The 22,087-nt window shown below is 51.4% G+C and overlaps 1 protein-coding gene and 1 long non-coding RNA gene across 3 annotated transcripts in view; one reads left to right on the forward strand and one right to left on the reverse strand.

Moving 5' to 3' along the window:
- Positions 1-22,087, reverse strand: part of znf516 (zinc finger protein 516) — a 217,695-nt gene that overhangs the window by 82,255 nt on the left and 113,353 nt on the right. The window lies entirely within an intron of this gene.
- The window catches only part of LOC140385125 (uncharacterized), a 67,042-nt gene that overhangs the window by 6,567 nt on the left and 38,388 nt on the right, over positions 1-22,087 (forward strand). Inside the window, exon 2 of the long non-coding RNA XR_011933294.1 lies at positions 16,182-16,384. This is a non-coding gene — a long non-coding RNA (uncharacterized lncRNA). The remainder of the gene's footprint in view (positions 1-16,181; positions 16,385-22,087) is intronic.

The following is a 22,087-nucleotide window of genomic DNA, read 5'->3' on the forward strand; positions in this document are numbered from 1 at the left end:
GCAACCGTCCCGCATCCCCGCAACCGTCCCGCATCCCCGCAACCGTCCCACATCACCGCAACCCTCCCACATCCCCGCAACCCTCCCACATCCCCGCAACCGTCCCGCATCCCCGCAACCGTCCCGCATCCCCGCAACCGTCCCGCATCCCCGCAACCATGCCGCGTCCCCGCAACCATCCCACCTCCCCGCAACCATCCCACATCCCCGCAACCATTTGGGTACCAGTGAATTATAGAACCATAAGGTTCCCATGGTGCAGAAAGAGGCCATTCGGCCCATCGGGTCTGCACCGACCCTCTGAAAGAGCAACCGACCTAGGCCCACTTCCGCGCCCTATCCCCGTAATCCCTCCTAACCTGCACATCCCTGGACACTAAGGGGTAATTCAGCAGAGCCAATTCACCTAACCTGCACATCTTTGGACTTGTGGGAGGAAACCGGAGCACCCGGAGGAAACCCCGCACACACGGGGAGGATGTGCAGACTCCGCACAGACAGTCGCCTTAGGCTGGAATTGAACCCGGGTCCCTGGCGCTGTGAGGTAGCAGTGCTAACCACTGTGCCACCCCCAGGGTAAATCGCCTGCGAACCCTCGCAAGGACCTCATATCCTTCCCAAAGTGTGATAAGCAGAACTAGTTGTGGCCCAACCAGAACAAAACATTCAAGGAGCTTAATGGCAGCGACACCCAAACAACACCGAAAATAAATAATAAATATCACTTATCGTCACAAGTAGGCTTCAAATGAAGCTACTGTGAAAAGCCCCTAGTCGCCACATTCCGGCGTCTGTTCGGGGAGGCTGGTATGGGAATTGCCTGCCTTGATCTGCTTGCAAAGCCAGCGATTTAGCCCAGTGTGCTAAACCAGCCCCATGTGTGCTAAACCGCCTGAACCAATACAGCGCCGGATCCTGTTTCTGAAGCTATTCAAGTGTGGGCACTTTGCTCCTCAATGTGACATCTTGGGATCAATGGCTGCACAAGACGCGGATGCAGCAACAATGCCGCAAAGTCAAGGTGATCACAACTAAAATTTGACATCTCAAAAATGTATTCGTGACCTGCACTTTCTGACATTTGATTACAGGCGCCCGACCCAGGTATATTTTTGTGGACATGTTCCAGGTAAAGCTGGAGGGGTTTTCTGACTTACAGACTGTAAATTGGAAACATGCCACTAGGTGGTTCCATTTCCAAACTGCAAATGTACAGAAATCTCAGCTGGCTGACCTGGTGATTAAAATCATCCATTTGAGCTCTTTCTTCACTAGGGAGCAGCAGAGACTGCTTCAACCTTCAATAGGGAATCGACTTTCACTGGAGCTATAGAAAACGCCTTCAATGTCCCATCTAAAAGAACATGCAAGCAAAACAAGTACTGCGCTAATTATACACTGGTCAAAATCCCTTGATGTGCACAAAGCCATGAACTCAGCTTTTCTGGTTCCTGTTTTCTCACTGATGCCTGCCATCTAATTTTGTATTAGCCTGAACAGTCGCAGTCAAGTGTACATCACCCATTTCCTCCTCCGCTGCACATAAAATTCCTTTTAATTCCTTCAGCTCCGTCTTCCTGAGCATTCCCAATTTGACTTGTTCCATTGTTGGTGGCCATGTCTTCAGCTGCCTCGGGCTCTAAGCTTGGGAGTTCTCTCCCAAAATATCTCCACCTCCCCCCTCTCTCTCTCTCGCTCTCCTCCCTTCCGTTTATCCTATCAAACCCCACATTTTTATCCCAGGTTTTGGTCACCTGCCCCAATATTGCCTCCTGCGACTTGCCATCGAGATTTGTTTGATAGTTCTCCTGTGAAGTACCCAGCTATGTTAAAGGTGCCATATAAATACGGGCTGTTGTTAACTTCCATAAAGGCGTCCAAGCAAAATTTTCGGCTCGTTGGCAAAGGCACTGGAGAAAGTGCAAAAGAAGATGTACAAGGATGACGGCAAAATGGAGAGAATATGGATGGGATCTTTAGGTCCCGCCCGCTGTAGGTATTGCTGCTGGGAGTGGTTGGGGGGAGGGGGGGGGGGGCGGGGAGGGGAGAAATATTAACAGACCTGACAAAGGTCCGTTGACTTTGGATGGGAATTTCCAGTCCCATGATGGGTAACGATCAGGCAAGACTGGACAGGCTGGGGGCTTTTTCCTCTAGAAAAGAGAATGCCGAGGGGGGGGGGGGGGAGGTGATTTGGTGGAGGTCTCTAAAATTAGGGAAAGGTTTAATCGGGCAGAGTTCAAGATGCATTTACAGGGAAGCTGCATAAACATCAGTAACTGAATCTTATTCGAGCAAAACCACCAACACAGACCAACTGGGCCGAATGGTCTGTTTCTGTGCGGAACCTTCTCTTTGATTCTATGTAAATTTGGAGTTTCATGTTAAAAAAGTGCAGTCAGAAAAGGGCAGCACGGTAGCACAGAGGGCAGCATGGTAGCATTGTGGATAGCACAATTGCTTCACAGCTCCAGGGGCCCAGGTTCGATTCCCGGCTTGGGTCACTGTCTGTGCGGAGTCTGCACGTCCTCCCCGTGTGTGCGTGGGTTTCGTCTGGGTGCTCTGGTTTCCCCCCACAGTCCAAAGATGTGCAGGTTATGTGGATTGGCCATGATACATTGCCCTCAGTGTCCAAAATTGCCCTTAGTGTTGAGTGGGGTTACTGGGTTACGGGGATAGGGTGGAGGTGTTGACCTTAGGTAGGGTGTTCTTTCCAAGAGCCGGTACAGACTTGATGGGCCGAATGGCCTCCTTCTGCACTGTACATTCTATAAAAGATTGTCAGGCATTAACACATAAAGCAAAGCTGATTATTATTAGAAAACGTGTAAATTTCCATCTGGAACTTTTACACTTATAGATATAAATATGGAATGGGAGAGTAATTGATGAAAAGTGTTGCTTATTACATACACGTCAGATAACATGAATAAATAAGTGTTATCTGTTCCCATACAATGCTGCATAGGGCCTTTTCTTCAGCAATAGGATTAAGAGCAGAATATTTCTTCAGAGACTCTAGTCCAATGAACGTCTTGGGCTGGATTCTCCGGTTGTCGACACCAAAATCGCATTCGGCGATCAGCCGGAGAATCAAAGTTCCCGACCAAATCGGGGGCGGTGCCACGTTTGCGATGTTCCAACCCCACGCCGCACCACACATCGACGGCCTCAAGACATTGCCTGAGGCCCGCCCCCCCCGATGCTCCGCCCCTGACCGGCCGAGCTCCCGACGGCGGGGGTCTCTCATGGTCTCATCTGTCGGGAACTCGGCATGGCGGCTGAGGACTCAGTCCAGCACTGCCACAGTCGGGGGAGGGCCGATCCGTGGGCAGGGGGTTCTTCATCAGGCGCTGTGGGCACAGTGGGTGGGTGGTCTGGGGCGTGAGAGCCGGCTGGAGGGGGGGGCACTCTTTCGCGGGCTGGTTCCACGAGTGGCTGGTGCCATGTAGCACTGCAGGCCGCCGTCGCGCGCATGCGTGACCACGGACCCGGCAATTCTCAGGGCCGTATCGGTAGCTAGAGCCGGGTGCTCTACGCTGTCAGCATGCTAGCCCCCAGTCAAACGGGAATCGGAGAATCCAGCCCCCTATCTTTATCCATTCCTCCCTCACAATAGTCACCATGATTGGCCAATGGACAAGCTCACTGCCCCTCGATCTCCACAAGTGTCCCTGGGAAACTGGACGTGAGGAGAGTCGGAGAACATGGAACTCTCTCTTTCTTTTTCCTCCTTCACTTTCTCCGTTTGAGCACTGGTCGTCAGGAAGTGTGGGGACTGCGGTATATTCCTAATCTACTAAATTCAGCTCCCACATAATTACCAACTGGCGATTGTGGAGGACTCTTGTGAGTTTCTTCATCCACCTGCCAGAATGACCTTTTATTTCTTTCACCCCTCGAGTGTTTATCCAGCTTCCCCTTAAGTGGATTTTGAACTCGAGCGCCATAAGACCATAAGACATTGGTGCAGAATTAGGCCACTCGGCCCATCGAGTCTGCTCCGCCATTCAATCATGGCTGATATTTTCTCATCCCCATTCTCCTGCCTTCTCCCCATAACCCCTGATACCCTTATTAATCAAAAACCTATCTATCTCTGTCTTAAAGACACTTAGTGACTTGGCCTCCACAGCATAAGTGGAATCATCTCCTCTTGAACAACCCTTTCATGCCCCAAAGGTGCTTTGTAGCCAAATAAGTTGTTTGAAGTGTAGGGAGCCGGTTAGCTCAGTTGGTTAGTGTGTGGTTTAGAACCACGCAAACAGCACAAGTTCTGGTCACCCAATCAGACTTCCATTTACGAGAGGAAAAAGCTCCAGCCTAATCAGTTTTTCCTGATAGTTAGTTATGTTATCATTCTTGTAAATCTGCTTTTGCAGCATCTCCAGGGCCTCTATAAACTTTTTTTAAATATAAATTTAGAGTACCCAATTATTTTTAACAATTAAGGGACAATTTAGTGTGGCCAATCCACCTAACCTGCACATCTTTGGGTTGTGGGGGTGAAACCCACGCAGACACGGGAAGAATGTGCAAACTCCACACAGACAGTGACCCATAGCCGGGATTCGAAGCCTGGTCCTCAGCGCCGTAGGCAGCAATGCTAACCACTGCGCCACCATGCTGCCCTAGGGCCTCTATAAACTTGATGAAAATTTTGCTTGCTCATGTCTTTAAGTTCCATTCCACAGTGGTCGGGGGGTGGGGGGCTCTCTCGGGTGAAGGTAAAGTATCCCATGGCACTCTTTGATGAAGAGCAATGGGATTCTTCCTGGGGTCCTGGCCATTGTTTATCCCTCAGCCAATATCATTAAAAAAAAGATGATCTGGTCATTATCACATCACTGGCTGTGGGATCTTCCTGTGTGCAAAATGGCTGCTGAATTTCCTATGTGACAACAGTGAATGCGCTTCAAAAGTACTTCATTGACCGTGAAACATTTTACGATATCCTGACGTTGTGAAAGTTGCTAAACAAAGGCAAGTCTTTCTTCCTTTGTACAGATGGCACCCAATGGGTAGTGGAAATCTGTCACTCTCTCCTACAAAGCTATTGGGGCTACAGGTGCAACTGAAATGGCAAAACTCGATTTTCTTTTAAGGGTATGAAAGGTTTACATAACCGTAGAGGGAGGAGCGGATAGCTGGAGCTAAGGTACAAATCATCACTATTCCAACTGAATGACAGAATGGGCTTGGAGGGGTTGAATGGCCTCCTCCTGTTCCTATGAATTGCCACACATGGTAAACAACTGTACTATTGGCTTTCGAAGAAGCTGGGAATTGAGATTACCGGCCACACTCATCAAAGATGTAGATAAATTTCAACAGCATCTTGTATTCATATACAGTCCCCTTAGCATTTTCAAACTAATCTCGGCACTGGGCCGCTCAGAGAGATATTGCAGGGGTGACCATAACCGCGATAAGAAAGTTATGTTTTAAGGTGCGTCTTAAAGAAGGAAAGAGAGGCAGGGTTGTTTAGCAAGGCAATTCCAGAGCTCTGCACCTTAGCAGCTGAAGGCAAAATCACTGAAGGTGTGACGAGACTAAAGGAAAAGGAGTGACTAGACTAAAGGGCGGCACGGTAGCACAGTGGTTGGCAGTGTTGCTTCACAGCACAACCAGGATCCCAGATTCAATTCCCGACTTGGGACACTGTCTGTGTGGAGTCTGCACGTTCTCCCCGTGTGTGAGGCACGATCAATTTGGCTGGAGACGAAGTTGAATCCAAACTGAGGCTTTATTAGTATCAGATGTGTGGCCTCCCACAGCAGCTGGCGAAATGGCTGCGATCTGGAGGCCACGCATATTTATAACCCGCCTCCTGGGCGGAGCTAGCATGCAGGGGCCACAGGTGAACCTGTAGTGCAGGTTCTACCATACAACCTCTAATATCAGAACACAGTGGTTTACCACATTCACCCCCTGTTAAAATTGAGTCTGGCGGGGGTGGTGGATAACTATATACAATTAGCAATTTTTAATATTTACAGAGCAGTAAAAAAATGTCTCTGGACATCCGGCGGGCCGGTCAGAGGTTCAGCCAGTCCGGCGCCTTGATCGTCCTCTGGGATCGACGAAGTGGTGACGCCGATGTTGGTGCTGTCGTGGTCAAAGTTGACTCCGGGAGCATGCCGAAACCCTCGTCATCAATGGGGGTGGGTAGGGGGAGGACAGACGGTCCTCGGGGGGGGGGGGGGGGGGTGATGGGAGCGGCGGGGGAGGGGAGGGTGGCGCCGGGGGCGACGGGGGTGGTGTGGGGGTGGAACCTGCTGGTGCCAGGTCCCTGAGGGAGACGGTATCCTGGTGGCCGTCGGGGAACGTGACGTAGGCGTACTGTGGGTTTGCGTGGAGCAGGTGCACCCTTTCCACCAACGGATCCGCCTTGTTGAGCCGCACATGTTTATGGAGAAGCACGGTTCCCGGAGCTGTGAGCCAAGTTGGGAGCGATACCCCGGATGTGGACTTCCTGGGGAAGGCAAAAAGATGTTTGTGTGGTGTACTGTTAGTAGCAGTGCAGAGTAATGAGCGAATGGAATGTAGTGCATCAGGGAGGACCTCTTGCCAGCGGGAGGCCGGGAGATTTCTGGACCGCAGGGCCAGCTGGACGGCCCTCCATACCGTCCCATTCTCCCTTTCTACCTGTCCATTTCCCCAGGGGTTGTAGCTCGTCGTTCTGCTGGAGGCGATACCTCTGCTGAGCAGGAACTGGCGTAGCTCATCACTCATGAATGAGGATCCCCTGTCACTGTGGATATCGGCGGAGATTCCGAACAGAGTGAAGATAGAATTAAGGGCTTTAATGATGGTGGCAGACGTCATGTCGGGGCATGGAATGGCGAAGGAAACCAGGAGTATTCATCGATTACACTGAGGAAATATGTGTGTCGATCGGAGGGGGGGAGGGCACCTTTGAAATCCACGCTGAGGCGTTCAAAGGGGCGAGATGCCTTCACCAGGTGCGCGCGGTCCGGCCGGTAGAAGTGCGGCTTGCACTCCGCACAGACCTGGCAATCCTTGGTGATTGTCCTTACTTCCTCGACGGAGTAGGGCAAATTTCGTGCCTTAATGAAATGGTACAACCGAGAGACCCCTGGGTGACAAAGGCTGTCGTGCAGGGTCCGGAGTCAGTCTACCTGTGCGCTGGCACATGTACCTCGGGATACGGAGTCTGGGGGTTCGTTGAGTTTGCCAGGGCGATACTTAATCTCGTAATTATATGTGGAGAGCTCTATTCTCCACCGCAAGATTTTATCATTTTTGATCTTGCCCCGCTGTGTGTTGTTGAACATTAAGGCTACCGACCGTTGGTCAGTGAGGAGAGTGAATCTCCTGACGGCCAGGTAATGCCTCCAATGTCGCACAGCCTCAACGATAGCCTGGGCCTCCTTTTCGACGGATGAGTGCCAAGTTTCAGAGGCATGGACGGTGCGGGAAAAGAATGCCACGGGCCTGCCTGCCTGGTTGAGGGTGGCGGCAAGGGCGACATTTGATGCATCGCTTTCTACTTGGAAAGAAAGTGTTTCATCTACAGCGTGCATTTCAGCTTTGGTAATATCAGCTCTGATCCGGGCGAAGGCCTGTTGGGCCTCGGCCGTCAGGGGAAATGAGTGGACTGTATGAGTGGGCGGGCCTTGTCCGCATAGTTTGGGACCCACTGCGCGTAATATGAGAAGAACCCCAGGCAGCGTTTGAGGATCTTGGGGCAGTGGGGGAGGGGGAGCTCCATGAGGGGGCGCATGCGGTCGGGATCGGGCCCCAGAACTCCGTTCTGGACCACATAGCCGAGGATGGGTAAGCGGCTTGTGCGGAACACGTGAGGTTGAGGAGAGTTGCGGTGCGGAGAAATTTAGCGAGGTTGGCGTCGTGGTCCTGCTGATCATGGCCGCAGATGGTCACATTGTCTAGGTACGGAAACGTGGCCCGCAAGCCGTACCGGTCGACCATTCGGTCCATCTCCCTTTGGAAGACCTAACCCCATTGGTGACGCCGAAGGGGACCCTGAGGAAGTGATATAGCCGGCCGTCTGCCTCGAAGGCGGTGTATGGCCGGTCCGATTTACGGATGGGGAGCTGGTGGTACGCGGATTTCAGGTCCACCGTTGAGAAGACCCGGTACTGTGCAATCTGGTTAACCATGTCAGATATGCGTGGGAGGGGATACGTGTCGAGCTGCGTGTACCTGTTGATGGTCTGGCTGTAGTCCACGACCATTCGTTTTTTCTCCCCAGACTTAACCACTACCACTTGAGCTCTCCAGGGGCTGTTGCTGGCCTCGATGACGCCCTTCTGAAGCAACCGCTGGACCTCGGACCTGATGAAGGCCTTACCCTGGGTGCTGTACCGTCTGGTCCTGGTGGCGACGGGTTTGCAATCTGGAGTTAGATTGGCAAAGAGGGAAGGAGGATCGACCTTTAGGGTCGCGAGGCCGCACACAGTGAGGGGTGGTAAGGGTCCGCCGAATTTAAGGGTCGGGCTCTGGAGGTTGCACTGGAGGTCCAGGCTGAGGATAAGTGCAGCACAGAGGTTAGGGAGGACGTAGAGGCGAAAACCATGGAACTCTACGCCTTGGACAGTGAGCGTGACTGTGCAGTACCCCGGATCGCTACGCGATGGGATCCGGAGGCCAGGGAGATACTTTGATTGGTAGGGTGTACCTTAAGGGAGCCACGCCTTACCGAATTCGGGTGTACAAAGCTCTCGGTGCTCCCGGAATCCAGTAGGCAGGAGGTCACATGGCCGTTGACTTTCACGCTGGTGGATGCATTGGTCAGAGTGTGTGGTCGGGACTGGTCGATTGCCATGGAGGCGAGCCGTGGTTGATCGTTGGGTAGTGAGGCGGCCGTTGAGTTGAGGTCCTGGAATGCCGTTTGTGCTGCGGGGTGGACAAGATGGCGGTGCCCAGAGATCCTGGAGATTACAAAATGGCGGCACCCATGGAACGCACGTGTTGTGCGGGGGAGAAGATGGCGGCGCCCATTGGTCGCACATGGCCTGGGGAGGAGGGGAGAATAGCGGCGCCCATTGTCTGTGACCGGGGGGGGTTGGGGCGACCACGGCTGCTGAGCGGGCCTGGCACACCGCAGCGAAGTGGCCCTTCTCCCGCAGGCCTTACGAAGGGCAGTGCGGGCCGGGCAGCATAGGCGGGGGTGTTTTTGCTGGCCGAAAGAATAGCATCGGGGACCCCGGAGATCACTGGCTGGCGCGTAGCGCAGGCGTATTGGGTGGGTAGCGCCCCCGCTGGGACTTCTGCCTGTGGGGCCCATGAAGCGTAGGAGGAGTGGGCCGCGCGATTGGGGGCGTAGGACTGGACATTGCGCAGGGCGACCCTCATGGAGAGCGCTAGTGTTTTAGTCTCTGTGAGGTCGCGCGTGGCCCCTTCTAGGAGCCGCTGCCTGATAACATCGGACCCAATCCCAGTTACAAAAGCGTCCCTCATAAGGAGATCTGAGTGCTTCTTAGCTGTAACGTCCTGGCAGTCACAGTCCTGAACTAGTGGGATCAGGGCCCTCCAGAAGTCCTTGATTGACTCACCAGGTAGTTGAGTACGTGTTGCGAGCGCGTGTCTGGCGAAGGGCATGTTTGTCTTCTGTTCATAATTTTCTTTGAGTCAAGTCATGGCATCAGCGTAATTGGGCGCATCCTGGATCAGCGGGAAGACTTTAGAGTTGAGTCTGGAGTACAAGATTTGAATCTTCTGAGCCTCTGGAACAGGGGTCGGCGCCGCGTTGATATACGCTTCAAAACAAGCCAGCCAGTGCTGGAAGTCCTTTCTGGCGTCACTTGCGTGTGGACCCAGCTGCAGTCGATCTGGTTTAATCCGGAGGTCCATCTTCTGAATCAGATACTAATAAATTGAGCCACGATCAATTTGACTGGAGACAAAGTTGAATCCAAACTGAGGCTTTACTAGTATCTGAAGTGTGGCCTCCCACAGCAGCTGGCGAAATGGCTGCGAGCTGGAGGCCACGCATATTTATAACCCGGCTCCTGGGCGGAACTAGCATGCAGGGGCCACAGGTGAGCCTGTAGTGCAGGTTCTACCGTACAACCTCTAATATCAGAACACAGTCTGCACGTTCTCCCCGTGTCTGCGTGGGTTTCTTCCGGGTGCTCCGGTTTCCTCCCACAAGTCCCGTAAGACGTGCTGTTAGGTGAATTGGACATTCTGAATTCTCCCTCAGCATACCCGAACAGGCGCCAGAGTGTGGCGACTAGGGGATTTTCATAGTAACTTCACTGCAGTGTTAATGTAAGCCTACTTTTGACACTAATAAAGATTATCATTATAAAAGGAAGCTTAAACTTATATTTATGTGGCAGCTTTCATGACCTCAGGATGTTCCAAAGTGCTTTGCAGCCAATGACAGTGTATAAAGCGTAGACACTTGTGCTGGAGAGCAGGTTAGCTCAGGTGGCTCGCTGGCTAGTGTGTGATTTAGAATGACGCAAACAGCACAGCTTGCGCCAGACGTCAACTTGGGCCCTGCCACCCAGTCCAACCCCTGAGAGTGGAAGGCAATGGCAAACCAACAAAGGCTTTCAAGAAAATGGCTAAACATGAAGCATCAGCAGACAATGAGGACCTGGCTTCAGGCAGAGCACGCATGATTGTTGTAATGTAGGAAACATGGTTGCCAATTTACACACCGAGTCCTGTTTGCCCTTTGAGGCGAAGATGACCATGTTCATCTTCTGGGCTGTTTGGTAGGGTTTCGTGGGTACCTCGGTGACTGCCAACACCAATCTGTGACTGGAAGTCTCCGTTACAAACAGGACAGCTTACCACAGGCAATTGAATCTTGAACAAGTTCCTGGCTCGGGATTTCCGCATCTTGCATTTTCTCTCTGCCCTTGAAATGCCTTCGAAGGAGGATGCAGTGTTTGGAAGGCCCTTAAGGCCCGGTAACCTCTGGACCACCCCCCTCACCGCACCCTCCCCAGCTGATCTACCCGGACCCCAATCAGCCCCCTTGCAAATCCCCAGGCCTTCCTTACCCTCTCCGCCCTGGGACACCTGCCACATACCTTGGGTGGGATTCTCCGTTTCCCGACGCCGATATTGTAATTGGCGATCGGGCGGAGAATCCCTTCCGACGCTCAAATCGGGGGTGGCGCAGCGTCGGTTTGACACCGGTTTTCGAGTCTCCACCCCCCCCCCCCCCCCCCCCCCCGAAATGGAGTCATCGCATCCTGTGCCGCACGCCGTTGGAACAGCATTGGCGCATCATTGGAGGGCCCTCCCCCGACGCTCCAGCCCTGAGTTTTCGACCGCGCGGTTGACGTGTGGTCTGAGCGGTCGGGAACCCGGCGTGGCAGCCACGGACAGTGTCCCTCGCCGCCACAGTCGACCGGGAGCTGTGCTGCTGGCTGGGATGGCTCCCGCGAGGGCTGGAGGCACTGGTAGAGGGTGGCCAGGGGTTGTCCTGTGGGGCCAAATTTGGGAGGTTGGGTCCGCACGCTTGGCCACGGATCCGGCCGTTTTTGGCACGGGAGCCGGGAGTTTTACCCAGCGATGCTGCTAGCTCCTCATCGGTCCCGGAATCGGTGAGGGCTCGGCTCCAATTGTGGCATCGTAAAACGGCCCAGTTCCCACGCCGGCGTCGGCATTTAGCCGCAGAATCGGAGAGTCCTTATCTCCAGACTTGGTTCCAGGCAGCTCCTTGCAGTGCCTCTTCCAGCCACTGGAGCGCTGTTCCTGGAAGGACTGGAGAGCTGCCGGCCAATCAGATTGTGACAGGCAGAAGTCCCGCCTGAAGCCAATCAACCCTTGATCGAGTGAGAAGTGGCCTCAGGCCTGCTGGAGTCGGCGGGTTGGGTTACCCACTGACTGTTCGAACAGCGGGGATGAGCACCTCCGCCGCCCCCCTGACCCCAATCCTGAAAATTCAGGTCCACATGGCAGCCATTTCTTCTCTCTCACCTTTGTTGCAGGTTCTGGCTTAAACTGAGCACTCACCTACTTGTCAGGAAAGGCTCAGGATGTTTATGACTTGCTCAAAATAACCCGGCCTATGATGTCTTTGCATCGCAATAAGAGTAGCTTTGCGGTCAATGTGGTCATCTTTGAGAATAAGGATTAGTAAAATGCCTCACTTTCCCCTGAGGTCACAAATTATTCTGGCAGTCCATCAATGTCCTTTTTGTCAGACATAGAGCTGCAATTGTGCACAGAAAGATTTGAGTGTCGTTTCATGTGCAGTTCATAAGATAAAAGCCTGCTGTACTTGAGTTGGATTCTGTTGACAAGTTATATCAGGAGATATACAGTTCAACAGGCATGTTTAAAGGAGCTTCTTAAAGGGGAGCAGAGAGATTTAGCGAGGATCCCTGAGTCTGGGGTCCAGGAGGATGATGGCGTAGTTCCCAATCCAGAAATTGCCTGGAACTCATCCAAAACTCAAATGTCTGTAGTATCCTGCCCAGTTTGCAGCAGAATCTTCCTGTCACCTTTGTAACCACTGGAGCCCTACCAAGCACCCAGACTCATGGGGCAGGATTCTCTAATAATGGGGCTATGTCCCCATGCCGGCGGGAAAACAGGCGCCACTGACTCTGGCGTCAACGGCCCCCGAAAGTTAGGAATTCTCACCTTTCTCGGGGGCTAGGTTGCCGCCGGAGTCATCCCGCTGCTCCAGCCGGCGCCAAAGGGCCGGCGCGAGTTCACGCATGCGCGGAACGGCCGGCGTGATCTCGCGCATGTGCGGACCAGCCAGCGTATTTCCATACATGCACAGAACAGCCGGCGTATTACCGCGCATGCGCGGGGGTTCCCTTCTCCGTGCCGGCCCCCGGACAATATGGCGGAGCCCAACGGGGCCTCGGCACGGAGGAAAGAAGGCCCCCACGGAACCAGCCCGCCCGCAGGATCGGTTGGCCCCGATCACGGGCCAGGCCACCGTGGGGGCCCCCTCCGGGGTCTGATCCCCCCGTGCCCACCCCAGGACCGCCCCCGCACACTCACCTGCCAGGTCCCGCCGTGCGAGAGGGGAGTAATTCACGCCGGCGGGACTGAGCAAATCTGGATGACAACTCGGCCATTGGGGCCCGGAGAATCGTCGGGGGGCCGCTGTCAACGGCCCCCGACCAGCGTGGCAGGAATCCCCTGAAAAACGGTGCCGGAGAATAGGGCAGCGGGCGTCGGGGAGTCGGGGTGGGATTCGCACCTCCCCCCGGGGAGTCTCCGACTGGCGCTGAGTCGGAGAATCCCAGCCAATATAACATGCCAGGATCGGAAGTGTGCAGAGAGCTGTGTGACTAGAGGAAATTACAGAGATAGGGAAGGGTGACGACCATGGGGGATTTTAAAAACGAGGATGCGAATTTTTAAATCGAGTACAGTACAAATGTCCTTGAAACGATCTACTTTTGACATAAAGTTAGTCACTTTGGTCAATAAGGCAGGTTAGTAACAAACCGCTTTTGTAAATATTTGAGAGAGAAGCGCTCACATATTGTGCAGGAACAGGAAAATCTAACAAATGGCATGTCAAACTATAAGTTTGAATGATCTAATCATCAATGCTCTGTTTCTGCTGAAGGTATTTGGTGGAAAATGTAAGTTTGAATTTAATGTAAGTGCATGTTTGAGCATGAAAAAAGACATGTGCTGTTAAAGCTTTTCATCTGACACTCATCAGGACAATTCACAAGAACAACACCAAATGTAAAGGAAACAACTGTTTATACTTCATGAGGAGGGAGTATGAGGAGGGAGTACTGATTGGTTGGCAAGTGGGCGCTGATCGGGAGAGGCATTGCCATGGAGAATTGCCAGCGTTCCCGTACCAGCCTCCCCGAACAGGCGCCGGAATGTGGCGACTAGGGGCTTTTCACAGTAACTTCATTTGAAGCCTACTTGTGACAATAAGCGATTTTCATTTCATTTTTCAGTTAACTGATGACTGACAGTTAACTGCCAAGCTTTCTTTGAATTCAAACCAAGTAGCTTGACTCTGATAAATTAAGGCATTGCCTTGGGGATTGAACCAGAGAATGGCTCTCACTTACTTTGTTTAGTCAAAACAGATGCAACGTGTGTACATGTTCTTTCTGTCTGCACAAAACAGAGTCCTGTGTATTATTACATATGGCTTCCAGTCCAAGTAAGTGCACTACATTGTGAGCCCGACTGATAATCTACAAATGTTAATAGTCGACATTATTTAAAAAAAATTAATAACTGTTAATTAATTTCTGCTACGACCGAAGAGTGCATTAATGGAAAATTACTATAAAAATTGCGAATAGAAAGCATATAATGTCAATTGTACATTAATTCTATGTAATTGTATGAAAATGGTGGGCATTAATTGGTGATTCATTTGAATCCTTACAATTAGACAGACTGAAACTATGGTTGTTGGGTTAGGAGGCGTATGCTTGTAAAGTGCAACTGTAAATAAATAAATATAAGTGTGTAAAAATATGAGTGGCGTGAACCACTCCGGCGTCGGGCCACCTCAAAGTGGCGGAATCCTCCGCACCTTCAGGGGCTTGGCCCGCCCGAGTGGTTGGCGCCCCGCCGGCTGGCAGGAAAGGGGCTTGGCGCCATGCCAACCGGCGTCGAAGGGCCTCCGCTGGCCGGCGCGAGTGGCGCATGCGCGGGAGCGTCAGCGCGTGCTGGCGTCAGCCCCGCGCATGCGCAGAGGGATTCGCTTCCGCACCGGGAATGGAGGAAGACCACAGCCTCCGGTGTGAACAATAGAGTGCCCCCAGGGCACTCGCCCACCCGCGGATCGGGGGCCCCGACCGCGGGCCAGGCCACCGTGGGGGCACCTCCCAGGGCCAGATCCCCCCGCTTCCCCCCAAAGAACCCCGGAGCCCGCCCGCGCCGCTGGAGCCCGCCCACGCCACCAGGTCCCGCCGATAAGGGGCCTACTCAAATTTACGCCGGCGAGACTGGCAAAGAACGGGGGGGGGCCTTCGGCCCATCGCGGGCCGGAGAATTCGGTCAGCCCCGGGGCCCATTGAGTCGCGCCGGACCCTGCCATTCTCCAAGGCGGGCGGCGCAACTCACGCTGGGGCAATTTTTTGGGGGTGGGAGAATTAGGAGGACGGCGGGGTCGGGATTCATGCCGGTCCCTGGCGATTCTCCCATCCGGCGGGGGATCGGAGAATCCCGCCCATGAATTCTAATCCCCCCCAAAACAGCTGAGAGAATTTAAATTCAATTAAGTCAGTAAACTGTGGAATGAAAAGCTAGTGTGACTAATGATTCCCATGAAACTACCAGATTGTCATTAAAAACCCATCTGGTTCGCCAACGTACTTTAGAGAAGGAAGTCTGCCTTTCGTACCTGGTCTGGCCTTCATGTGACTCCAGGGACAAAATTCTCGGTATTGGCGCGATTTCTGCCGACCGGCGCCCAAAACGGCGCAAATCAGTCGGGCATCGCGCCGCCCCAAAGATGCAGAATCCTCCGCATCTTGGGGGGCCGAGCCCCAACCTTAAGGGGCTAGGCCCGCGCCGGACTGATTTCCGCACTGCCAGCTGGCGCGGAAATGACATCTCCGGGCGGCGCATGCGCGGGAGCGTTAGCGGCCGCTCACGGCATCCACGCGCATGCGCTGTGGAGGGAGTCTCTTCCGCCTCCGCCATGGTGGAGACCGTGGCGAAGGCGGAAGGAAAAGTGTGCCCCCACAGCACAGGCCCGCCCACGGATCGGTGGGCCCCGATCGCGGGCCAGGCCACCGTGGGGGCACCCCCCAGGGCCAGATCGCCCCGCGTCCCCCCCCCCCCCCAGGACCCCGGAGCCCACCCGCGCCACCTTGCCCGCCGGTAAGGTAGGTGGTTTAATCTACGCCGGCGGTACAGGCATTCTAGCAGCGGGACATCGGCCCATCCGGGCCGGAGAATTGCAGGGCGGGGGGGGGGGGGGGGGGGGGGTGCGGCCGCCAACCGGCGCGGTGCGATTCCCGTCCCCGCCGAATATCCGGTGCCGGAGAATTCGGCAACCGGCGGGGGCGGGATTCATGCCAGCCCCCGGCGATTCTCCGACCTGGCGGGGGGTCGGAGAATCTCGCCCCAGATCTCCAGCAATGTGGTTGACTCTTAACTGAATTGGTTTGGTAAATCACTGGGCTGTGATCAAGGATTGGGAAATACATACTGGGCTCATCATCGACGTCCGCATCCCGTGAATGAATAAAAACTTTCGCGATTTTCACCTACAGTGAAATCTGGCCTACACGTGACCCCGGACACACAGCAACATGGCTGACTCTTAACTGCCCCCCGAAATGGCCCAGCAAGCCACTTAGTTCAATGGCAATTCAGGATGGACAACACAACACCCACATCCCACGAAAGAACAAAGGAAATAAAGAGAGAATGACCCAGTGCACATTGCAGTAGCCTACACTGCATATCCTCCGAGGTAAGCACCCTGTTGAAATTCAGGCAGATTGCTAATTAGATAAGGAAACAATAGAAGCATTCTACATGCTTAACAGTTATTCTGTGGTACACTGTGCATTGAAGACTTTCTGATTAAATTATCAGAATACCCCAAAGCATCATGGTGTCATATACCTGAGTCATAGAGGTCTACAGCACATCACATCTACGCCAGTCAATAACAACGACCTAACTATTCTAACCCCGTTTTCCAGCACTTGGCCCGTAGCCCTGTCTGCTTTGGCATCGCAAGTGTACATCTAAATTCTTCTTGAGTCTTATAAGGGTCTCTGCCTCCATCGCCCTTTCAGGCAGCGGGTTCCAGACTCCCACCACACTCCTGGTGAAAAGTCTTTTCCTCCGATCCCTTTTCAGCGATCCCTCCACCAAGGGGAAACGTTTCTTCCTGTCTATCCTATCTATGCCCCTCACAATGTTATACATCTCAAACATGTCCCCCCTCTCAGCCTCCTCTGCTCCAAGGAAAACAACCTCAGTCTATCCAATCTCTCTTTTTCTTTCATAGAATTTACAGTGCAGAAGGAGGCCATTCGGCCCATCGAGTTTGCACCGGCTCTTGGAAAGAGCACCATACCCAAGGTCAACACCTCCACCCTATCCCTATAACCCAGTAACCCCACCCAACACTTAGGGCAATTTTGAACACTAAGGGCAATTTATCATGGCCAATCCACCTAACCTGCACATCTTTGGACTGTGGGAGGAAACCGGAGCACCCGGAGGAAACCCACGCACACACGGGGAGGATGTGCAGACTCCGCACAGACAGTGACCCAAGCCGGAATCGAACCTGGGACCCTGGAGCTGTGAAGCAATTGTGCTATCCACAAGGCTACTGTGCTGCCTCTTCATAGCTAAACCTTAACCAACAGTCATCCAAGATATATTTGCTTAGTCAAATTCTATTCCTTTAATTGGTTTGTTGGGTATAAAAGATCAGATTATCTGTCAATGTGTTGCCTGGAGGATTTTAGTTGCTGTGAACAGTTCTGAACGAGCATGTAGAGGATGCAAAAAAAGGTTCATTAGAAAGACACCTGAACTGGGAGGTTTGAACAGGCTGGAGTTCTGTTCTCTAGTATTTAGTGGTTTTGATGTACGTGAGATGTTTCAACAGATGAGGCCAGAATGAGGATCCCTAAATGTGCAATGGTCGCGCATAGATCTGATTGAAAAGTCGGGATGCAAATTAGAGAGTGGTCAGAACGAGGGGACTGACTCCCAGAGGAATCGCTGTGGTGAATGGCATAGGTACATTCAAGGGAAGCTCGATAAAGGCAAGAGAGATAATGGAACAGAAGGTTATGTTGATGGGGTGAGGTGAAGATTGGTGAGAGGAGACCCGTGGAGTACAAAACGTGCCATGGACCAGTGGGACTGAATGGTCTGCGACTGTGTTGTCAGCGGTTTGTAGTATTTTGTACAAAAAGAAGCTCAGTTAACTTAGCAGCTGAGGGGGGAATGTGTCGTCTAACCAAATGGTACAAAATAGCTTGAAAGAAAGTTAGAAACGGAAATGGCAGACCAGGAAAGGTGACCACTGATAATCGCTCACCACAGACAGACCACAAAGGAGAAAGTGCAGCGAGAAACGGAGCTGCGTTGTACCAAAAACTAACCTGTTATTTAAATAGTCTGTTAATGCATACCAATGCGAGCTAAGTGACAGATTAAATACTGGAACCCACTATGCAATCTTTGCTGTGTGGTCCACAAGCTTAATTCTGTCATGATTGGGGAGGCATGGGTAAAGGTAAGGTAAGGTAAAGTTGCCACAGTTCAGGTGACCACAGTGGCTGCTTTCTCCTGAGGGGGAGAGTTGACTGGTGGTAGTTTAGCCTGATCGTCACACCTCAGGCGAAGGGTAAAGTGTCACCATCCATGAGCCAAGTTTTCGTTAAAATCAGGATGGCGAGGCAATTATCCACAAGACTGCCTTGGATGGCAAGGGTCTTATATTATATTATAGGCTAATATTAATCCTTTAACCAAAATCACTAAAATGCAATAATATAGAACAACTGTGACCTTTCTCCTCCATGTTAAATCTTTTTTATAAATATTCCATTTTTAAAATTGTTTCAATGTAACAACACCCACATTGGGCTACCTAGTGTTGCTAAATCTTGTTGTGAACTCCCACAGCTACAATTTAATATCCAACACTTTTCTCCCTCTCTTTAGCTCTAATGAAGGATCATAAGGACTCGACACATTAACTCTGCTTTCTCTCTCTCCAGCGATGCTGCCAGACTTGCTTAGTTTTTCCAGCATCCTGTGTCACTAAAATACAGATTACCCATCACATTGCTATTTGTGGGATCTTGCTGTGCACAGATTGGCTGCCACTCACCCTACATTGCAGCAGTGACTACACTGCAAAAAGTGCTTCACTGGTGGTAAAGTGCATTGGGCTGAGCGGAAGTTGTGGAAGGTGCTTTATTTGTTGCAAGTTGATCCGCAGTCTGATTTGGTAGTCTCTCCTACCTCTGTCAATTTGCTTACTCCCCGTCTAAAACCTGCTTTATTTTTGTTTTTAAATTTAGAGTACTCAATTATGTTTTTTCCAATTAAGGGGCAATTTAGCGTGGCCAATCCACCTACCCTCCACCTCTTTGGGTTGTGAGGGTGAGACCCACGCAGACATGTGGAGAATGTGCAAACTCCACACGGATAGCGACCCAGAGTCGGGATTGAACCCAGGTCCTCGGCGCCGTAGGCAGCAGTGCTAACCACTACGTAACCGTTCTGCCCCTAAATCTGCTCTACTCCAATCGCTGTAGCAGGAACCTCCCCCTTTCAGGGTTCAATCGCTCGCAATGTTCGTTATGTTCAGTTAGACTGGATTAATGTCAAAGCTGTATTAATGCATTTTATTCCGCTGGTATTGAGGTTTAGCAATGAAGTCAACATGGTGATGATAGATACCCCGCAATGTTTTACACTGGTATGTGTGGGGGCAGAGAACTGACTGAGGTATTACACTGCATCGCCTTCCACAGACTGCCTTAGCCCCCATTAAACTTTAAAGCATGCTGCAACATTCATCATTACAGAGCGAACGTAATTAAAGCAATAACTTATGTTAAAAACAGGTTTCAATTTAAATGTTTGATTGCATGACGCAGAAAACATTATCCCCAAAAGTTAATTAACAGCAAATGATAACTGACCGAAAATGTGTTACAGGCGGTTGGATTTTAACACACACTTTTGTAATTCAGGTTGTTAATCACACGTTAGTACCTGTAACTTTCACGAATACACTTATTAACAAAGTGCAGCATATTTACTTCTTCTAAACCTTCACTCTGGGATCTATCACCACGTGTCACGTTGCAATGAAGCCATTTAAAAAAAAAAAATGATAATATTTTCCAAACTGTGCGCAAGTTGTCACAATCACCACGGCACCTGCACTTTCTACTTCTGTAAGTTGTTCTGGACTTGAATTAGTTTGAGAATGAAGGGTTTTGACGGAGTAAATAAAGAGGCGGAGGATGAGTAAGCAGTGGGCACAGATTGGAGATGATTAAGAGAAGAACAGGAGGGGGACTGAGTTGTTTTTCTTTTTAATGCAACGAGGGTTACGGGGAGAAGGCAGGAGAATGGGGATGAGAAACATATCAGCCATGATCGAATGGCGGAGCAGACTCGATGGGCCGAATGGCCTAATTCTGCTCCTATGTCATAGATTGTAGAATTTACAGTGCAGAAGGAGGCCATTTGGCCCATCCGGTCTGCACCGGCTCTTAGAAAGAGCACCCTACCCAAGGCCACACCACCCTATCCCCATAACCCAGTCACCCCACTCAACCAACACTAAGGGCAAGTTTGGACACTAAGGGCAATTTAGCATGGCCAATCCACCTAACCTGCACATCTTTGGACTGTGGGAGGAAACCGGAGCACCCGGAGGAAACCCACGCACACACGGGGAGAACGTGCAGACTCCGCACAGACAGTGACCCAGCCGGGAATCGAACCTGGGACCCTGGAGCTGTGAAGCAATTGTGCTAACCACTATGCTACCGTGCTGCCCTTAATTGTCTTATGGTCTTTCTGGAACGCTGTGACTCGCAAAAAGGAACAGCATGCAGAATTGAATAGGAATGTTTTGCAGCGCAAATGTGAGATAAAATAAAGTGTTCAATGTGGATTACAATTGGTGGAGGATGGGGAGCGGAATTAAAAACCCAACACTTCGGTCAGATAGGTTCGGGAGGGCTGACAATTTAAATGGCCCAGGTTGATCCAGTTAACTTTCCAGCAGATTGCAATTTTAGCCGACTCTTCTTGACAGGCATTCAAGTGAGAGAAGGAGGAACCTATGGGAAGGCACACAGTAGTTCCAACCGGCAGAGATAGAACTCCAATAATAGACTCGGGGTTCAGCTATCATTCTACCCTGTCCCAACAACAACAGCTTATATCGCACCTTCAACATAATAAACCATCTCAAGTCACTTCTCAGGATCAATAGAAAACAAAATACGACACCAAGCCAGAACAGGCAATATTTGGTCAGAGAACCAACGGCTTGGCCAAAGAGGCAGGTTATTTTTTTCTTTGTTTAAATAAACCTAGAGGACCCAATTCTTTTTTTTCCAATAAAGGGGTCATTTAAAATGGCCAATTGACGCACCCTGCACATCTTTTTGGGTTGTGGGGGTGAGACCCATGCAGACGCGGGGAGAATGTGCAAACTCCACACGGGCAGAATGTCCAATTTCGATCCAGGGAATTCTCCCTCACTGTACCCAAACAGGCGCCAGAATGTGTTACTAGGGTCTTTTCACAGTAACTTCATTGCATTGTTAATGTAAGCCTACTTGTGACAATAAAGATTATTACGTTATTGTTGTTTATTAGTTTTTGCCCCACTGTACTCTGATAGGCGTTATGCATTGATGACATTGGGTCTGGATGGAATTTAAGAATTTGGCTTTTCTCCTCCACTCGAGCCCCAGCAACTACTTAGCTCAGTTACCTGGGTCCTTTTCCTTCTGGTCGCCTGTGGCAACTGGTGCCCACATGGCTGCCAGCTGCTGCCGGCCACTGAGTTAGGCTGAGGGGTGGGTGGGGGGGCATTGGGCCACCGAAAGAGCCTGTAAAGCTGAGGCCTGGGGAGATAATCCCAGCCTTGATTCGCGTAGGTGGCACATCTTGCCTTCCAAACCCATCCCGAGTTAAAATGCGGAATGTTAGGTCTGACTTTGTGCCCTGTCATCAAATTCCATCCAAGAATCACTTAGTGCCTTAATTTTGGAACTTTAACATGGTACAACATCCTAAGGCAGGTCATAGGCTTGATTACGTAGAATTGCACAGAAGATGCAGAATAGGAACAGGCTATTCAACCCACGTAGTGGTCCATGCTCCACACGAGCCTCCCTCCATTCTTTCTCATCTAACTCGTGTCAGAATAACCATCTATTCCCTTCTCCCTCATGTGTTTATCCAGCTTCCCCAGAAATATATCCATAACATTCCCCACAACCCCTCCCTGTGGTAGTGATTTCCAGATTCTCACCACCATCTGGGTAAAGAAGAATTTTTCCAAATTCCCTACTGGTTTTCCTGGTGACTATCATATATTGTTATGCTCTTTCCTACAAGTGGAAACATTCTTCTCTCTGTTATGAGGATGGATGTTATTTTT

The sequence above is a fragment of the Scyliorhinus torazame genome, chromosome 11 (assembly GCF_047496885.1).
Source record: "Scyliorhinus torazame isolate Kashiwa2021f chromosome 11, sScyTor2.1, whole genome shotgun sequence".
In the NCBI taxonomy this organism is placed as follows: domain Eukaryota; kingdom Metazoa; phylum Chordata; class Chondrichthyes; order Carcharhiniformes; family Scyliorhinidae; genus Scyliorhinus; species Scyliorhinus torazame.